The sequence below is a fragment of the Myotis myotis genome, unplaced genomic scaffold, assembly GCF_014108235.1.
Source record: "Myotis myotis isolate mMyoMyo1 unplaced genomic scaffold, mMyoMyo1.p scaffold_m19_p_7, whole genome shotgun sequence".
NCBI classification, from domain to species: Eukaryota; Metazoa; Chordata; class Mammalia; order Chiroptera; family Vespertilionidae; genus Myotis; species Myotis myotis.
The window spans coordinates 1,023,403-1,030,125 of NW_023416379.1; the positions used below are offsets into that span (position 1 = coordinate 1,023,403).

Sequence of the window (6,723 nt, forward strand, 5' to 3'; positions counted from 1 at the left end):
GGTGCCAACCCCCACACAGTCAAAAATTTGTGTGTAACTTCTGACTCCCCCAAAACTTAACTACTAACAGCCTACTGTTAGTCTTAAATAGCCTTAAACCAGTGATTCCCAAAGTGGGCGCTACCGCCCCCTGGTGGGCGCTGCAGCGATCCAGGGGGGCGGTGATGGCCACAGGTGCGTTTGTTTTAACTTTTTTTGTATTACCTTTCTATTTTGAGTTCAATAAATAGTTCCATAATTTCAAACTTCAATGTTTCTAATTTACACCTTTCTTTACTATATTTTACGAAAAAGGTAGAAACATTAATACATATATCTTTCTGTTTAATTGCTATTAAAATTTTTTAAAAAATTAATTTCCAGGGGGCGCTGAGTAATATTTTTTCTGGAAAGGGGGCGGTAGGCCAAATAAGTTTGGGAACCACTGCCTTAAACCATTAACACATACTGTTGTATGTTACATGTCTTATACGCTGCATTCTTACCATAAAGCTACAGAAAAGGACATGTTGAAGTCACGAGGAAGAGGAAATGCAGGTACAGTGTTTACTGGAAACCCTGCAGGTAGGAAGGGGTGGGGTGTGCGGTGCAGGAGGAGCAGCGGCCCCGGCAGAACTGCAGTGACCTCACCTTCCTCAGGGCCCGGGGGACTGGCTGGGGGGACTGGCTGGGAACACGCATGCCCTGCCGTTCTCAGCCCTCGTGCCCCGGCCTCGCCATCCGCCCCCCGGGCCCTCGGCTCTCGTCCTGCTGCTGGTCCAGCAGGACGCAGCCTCTTCTCGTCCCGCAACCCACTCTTCACGTGTCCCCTGCCCGTGCGAGGCTGTATGAACACACAGGTGCACAGGTTTACGCGGTGCCGAGCCCAGGGACCACCCACGGCACAGGCTTCCCAAGGTGAGGACGGCATTGCACCTGTGAGACAGCTGCGGCGAGCTGGTCAGGACAAGGTGAGCCTCACCTGGATCAGGTCCAGGTAGACGATCCTGAGGTCTAATTAGCTCCCAGGCCAAGGCCAGGGGAAATGACTGGAATGACTGGGTGTGTTTGAAGAAGGAGCACATAGCATTTAGACTAAGTAGAGTCCCCTCTTTAATCTGTGGCCAATTAAATGCTTGAAAAGAGATGAAGGGGAGACGCGAAGATATATGCAAATAAGACCAAATGAGAAAGCCCTTTCATCCTGAATTTATTCATAAATGTCAGTGTGAACTCTGATGTGTCTCCCTTAAACCAAACCAAACCAACGAAACGCATTTCCTGGCTTTGAAAGGCCCAGCAGCGGCGGCTCCCCTGTGGCCACAGGCACAGGACTGGTCTCTAAGCACAAACGTCCCAGGAGGACCCAGGCTCCTGTAACAGTGAGGCAGGAGCAGCGGCGAGGGTAGCAGTGCTGGCAGGGACGCGGGCGCTGCTGGTGGGGTCTGGGCTTGTGGTCCACGCAGGAAGGCCGGCTCAGGCCGGGATGAGCAGCGGGGGTCTGGTCAGCGGGAACTGACGGAGCTGCTCGCCTCCACTGGCCGGCGCTTAAGGAAATGTGTCCAGTTTCAGGGACACGCAGGGCCGGCTGGACCGTCTGCCCCGTGGGCTTTGGAAGCCGAGCCTTTGGCCCCCACTGCGTGGCTCCCCCGGGCTCCGTGATGAGCCGGCAGCTCCTGGCCGACTCCTCCTGGGGGCCCTTGGCCTGGGCTTGTGCCTGAGCCGCACATGGCTCCGGAGGAGGGGGGTGCTCTCCTGGGCGGGTGGTGGGGTCCCGCTGGCTGGCCAGGCTCCCAGGCGTCCTGGGCGGGTGGTGGGAGCTGCAGAGGGTCCCAGCCTCGGAGGGGGCCTTGCGGGGTGGACGCAGGGCGGTCAGCACAGCCTGAGTGTTGAGGAAATGCAGGTACAGTGTTTACTGGAAACCCTGCAGGCAGGAAGGGGTGGGGTGTGCGGTGCAGGAGGAGCAGCGGCCCCGGCAGAACTGCAGTGACCTCACATCCCGCAGGGCCCGGGGGACTGGCTGGGAACACGCATGCCCTGTCGTTCTCAGCCCTCGTGCCCTGGCCTCGCCATCCGCCACCCGGGCCCTCAGCTCTCGTCCTGCTGCTGGTCCCCGTGTCTCCCGACCTGTGGGGACAAGACAGGTCCCTCCCAATGCTGCCGCTTCCACACCCACCTCGGGTGCAGCACCTGCTCCCAGGCCCAGCCCAGTGCCTCCGGCCTGCGGACGGTGTGCTCATCAGTGGGGGGAGAAATGGAGTGTTCGTTTCAGGGGCCTTCCTGTTGTTGGGAACACGAAGAGCCACTGGACTGTGTGTTCTTGGAAGAAGGATCCGGACCTCTCGTTCGTCCAGCATCCACCCGAACACCCAGCACCGCTTTGGGAGGCGCCTAGTGAGACCGCATCGCGCCCCGCCCTCCCTTTCCCTCCCCTCCCCTCCGCCCCCGGTGGCTCCCTCTGGGTGAGGAGGAAGCGCACAGCAGGGGAGACCCGCCGAGGCCGGCTTCTCTGCTCCTGTTTGGTGGCTGATGCGGTGGCCCAGGGGGCTTTGCTGGTGCCAGAGTGAGCTAGTCAGGCTCAGCCAGGGCGATCCTAGGGGTGCCGTCTCAGCATCCGGGGCCCCTCCCCGCCCAGGCCAGCGTCCCTCTCCTCTCAGGGGAGTCCCAGGGCTCAGGCTGCCTCCGCTGGTGGAAGCCGGTGCTGAGGGTTGGAAATACACTGACATTTTTAATGGAAGCAAAATGGGGCAACAGCATCACGGCCATCCGGGATTGAGCTCAGGTGAGGCAGGGTGGGCGCTGTGCCCATGTCATGGCAGCCACAGCAGCCTGGAGGCAGGAGGCGGCCTGGCGGTGGGGGGCCTGCGAGGAGCCCAGGCTGCCAGCTTCCTCCCTGGGCAGGAGGAGAGTCTCTGGCCCAGCTGGTTCTGCGAACACCACGAGGGCTGGCACCTGGCAGCTCTCAGAGCCCCCTGAGCGTCATTTGGAACTCAAACCCCAGCAGTACTTAACCACGCCCAGCCCGGTGAGCCTGGCGAGCCAGGGGGTGAGCTTGGTGGGGGAAAATGACTGGAATGACTGGCTGTGTTTGAAGAAGGAGCAGTGGTGGCAGGCGGGGACCTCTTCTGGGGCAGCCTGTGTCGGAGCTGATCCCACAGCTGCGGGGGCTTTGGCGGAGGCGGTGGTTCAGGGGGCGCAGTGCTGGGATCAACAACGTGTGTGAGCTGGCAGCGCGCCTGCTGTTGAGCACAGTGGAGTGGGCGTGCCACGCGCCCTTCTTCCCTGACCTGCCCGTCACCGACCAGGTGGGGCGAGCTGTTTGTGCTGAAGGCCGTGCAGGCCGCGCTGCCCCTGCACACACTGCACTGCCGGCCGCAGCTGGTCTGCACGCTGCACCCATGGCCGCGGACCGAGCTGTGGCCTTCATGGATCCGGTGTGCGCCTTCCAGGAGCAGGTGGACAAGCTGGGCTGCCTGCAGGTGGACTCCGCAGAATATGGCTGCCTCCAGGCCATGGCGCTGTTCACACCTGATGCCTGTGGCCGTCAGATCCAGCGCACGTGGGGAGCCTCCAGGAGAAGGCACAGGTGGCCCTCACTGTGTACTGCGGGCCCAGTCCCCGTCCCAAGCCCAGCGCTTCGGGCGCCTGCTGCTGTGGCTCCTGCCCTGCGTGCCGTCCCTGCCTCCCTCACCTCCCAGCTGTTCTTCATGCGCCTAGTGGGCAAGGCGCCCATGGAGACGCTGATTCGAGACATGCTGCTGTCTGGAAGTCCCTTCCACTGGCCCTGTGGCTCAGGCCAGTGACAGGATAGGACCTGGGGCACCGTGGCTGGGTCTGCAGACCTCAACGGATGTGGCTGCTTGAGCCTCAGGGGGATTCCCCAGACTGAGGACTCCAGCCTCTCTCCTCAGACTCCTATTTTTTAAAGACTGTGAAATGTTTGTCTTTTCTGTTTTTTAAATGATCATGAAACCAACAAGTGACTGATTGTCCCGGCTCCGGCCCTGTCCTCCACAGAACCTCCTGGCCAAGATTGGGGGCACTGAGGTTCTAATCCTGGGACAGTCTTGTCCCTCAGGGCCTCAGGCATGAACTCGTGGGATGGTGGGCTTGGGTCCCTACTATGATGGGCAGAGGCCTGGTGTTGACCGGAGGGGCAGCCGTAGCCAGGAAGGAATTGCGTGCACCAGGTGGCTTCTTCTGGACACGTGATCCGCGTTGGACACTACATCGTGAATGAATCAAGGCCAATAATAAAGGCATTTCCTACCTGAAAAAAACAAAAACAAACACTGCCAGACCTTCTGCACGTGAACTTTCAAGGACCTTTAAAATAAATTGCATCAAATTCAAAACGTCTTGACACCTCTCACCTCGGCCAGGCATTTGCTCTGCTCCCTAGATGTTTTTGCCGTGATCCAAATAATACAAAGCGAGGGTCAAGTTCGAATCAACTCTCCCCTTAAACACAGACTCTGACTTTGGACCCGGTTGTGGTTTCCCACTGAAGGACCATCAAAGCCAGCAGTTGTTAGAGCACCTGCGAGAGTAGCTGTTGGTCACCTCTAAAGCCTCATGCAGCTTTCATCCGAAGAGGAGGAACTTCTCATTGTCCGAGTGTCATCTTCTTATACACGAGCTGCCTTTATAAATGCTTCCCCTGATCGCAAACAGCGTCGTTCTTGTTTGAGATGGAATTGCTCTAGTTTACGACCGTTGGTTCATTTTTAAAAGCTTTTTTGTTAACTTGGGCTTTTCTCCCCTTCTGCTCTACTTCTACTAACTACCACTAACTACCACTAACTACCACTAACTACCACTAACTACCACTAACTACCACTAACTACCACTAACTACCACTAACTACCACTAACTACTACTAACTACCACTAACTACCACTAACTACTACTTCCACTGAATGTGAAACAGGCCTCACCCATCATGTTGAGTCTATCCTAGGTGAAAAACTTGGTTTCATTGTTTCATGTAATTGCTTGTTTGAACAAATCATTTACTAAAGTGTTAGAAGAACAAATAACTCAAGTGAGTCTTATCCCTTCAGTTTTGATGGTGATCAAAATAGCTCAGAAAGAAATTACTGTTTCAGTGGTTCTTAATCTTCTTTGGATCATAGGAGATTGAAGCCACAGAGGATCTTCCAAGAAAAATGCATATTCCTTCCTAATTTTGTGTATGTAAGTTTTGGATTATTGGACTCTGACTTTTGGATCATGCATAATGGACCCTACATACTAATTAATTACAAAAAAAATGTTTTGCATTGCAAATCTCAGTAGTAATCATACACCCTGGCCCCGGTCCGCGTGTCTGTGTGCTGTGCTTTGGGTTGTGTGATGCTCTGATTTGAGGGCTGCTTTATCAATGTGCCTTTGTAATTTAAGAAAGGATCCCTTTTTGTATCGTAATATGTTCGCCTCCAATTCCACATCCATCAACGCACACGTTTGGTTTGGTTTAAGGGAGACACATCGGAGTTCACACTGACATTTGTGAATAAATTCAGGATGAAAGGGCTTTCTCATTTGGTCTTATTTGCATATATCTTCGCGTCTCCCCTTCATCTCTTTTCAAGCATTTAATGGGCCACAGATTAAAGAGGGGACGCTACTTAGTCTAAATGCTATGTGCGCCTTCTTCAAAGGAGCGGGGGTGAGCCGGCCGGCCGGGCTGGCGTGTGGCCACCTCCTGCTCTGCTGCGCCCTGGGCTCCAGGCTCAGCCCGCACGCGGCTCCAGGAGCCCTGGTCCAGGGGGTGAGGGTGCGCCCAGAGGCCTCGATCCGGTGCTGTGGCCTTGAGCTGGTCCCCGGGACCAGGACTGCCAGAGGCCAGAGGGGCAGTAAGCCTTCTTGTTCGGCTGTTTCTGTTCTTTCTTTCTGTAGAAAATGTATGATTACTACTGAGATTTGCAATGCAAATTTAGCACAAGGCTTTTACCTCGTTTTTCCTGTTCCCTGGCTTCTGTAACGTTGGGTTTTGTGTCTTTCTGTGAGCCGGAGGCCTCCCAGCTGCATTCACCTCCTTCCTCCTTTGCTGTTACGTTTAGCCTCCCACTGACAACACGTGTGATGGCGAACAAGTGGGACCTAAGGGCGTTCTCTTGGCCTCAGATACACCCCGACAGTTCTCTCCCTTTGCTTTCAGTCCCTGTGTCAGGAGGAGGCGTCCTCAGAGTTCAGTTGTATCTCGTAGTTACATGAAACGCGCACACTGCTCAAGTGAACCCACAGAACAGCTGCTCCCCAAGGCTTCCGGCTTCCGTCCCTGCCCCTAATTAGTTCCCTCCATCCGGAACCACAGTCCCAGCTCCTGAGGCCGTGGGAAGACCTCCCCCACCTCCTGCGGGGCAGCCAGTGGCCTCCTTGTGGTTCGGTGGGGCACACAGGGGGGCCTGGTTCTGGTTTGCAATGTGGGGGCCTCAGAGGGGAGAGTCGGAGGCGGGTGGGGCACCTGTGAGCGGGGCTGCCAGCTCCCAGCTCTCCAGGGCCTGCCCATGAGCCTGGCCTGGCGGGTCCTGCTTCCGCAGGGCTGCGGGCTGGTCCCTCGCCGTGGGCATCCCCAGGTGAGACAGGCAGCCGTGGCAGCCACGCGACCTCAGCAGGCCCAGCAGCCTCTGCTGCATCCGCCGGGCAGCCGCCACCCAGGACGCGGGAGGAGGTCCCTCTCAGGGCAGGCGAGGCCGGGCAGGGCTGGGGGGAAGCTCAGGACTTTGCCAGGAGGTTCTG

At 56.6% G+C, this 6,723-nt stretch overlaps 1 pseudogene; it reads left to right on the top strand.

Annotated features, from left to right (window-relative positions):
- Nucleotides 1-827: 827 nt before the first annotated feature.
- LOC118660127 lies at nucleotides 828-5,405 on the top strand (annotated as a pseudogene).
- The last annotated feature ends 1,318 nt before the right edge of the window (nucleotides 5,406-6,723 follow it).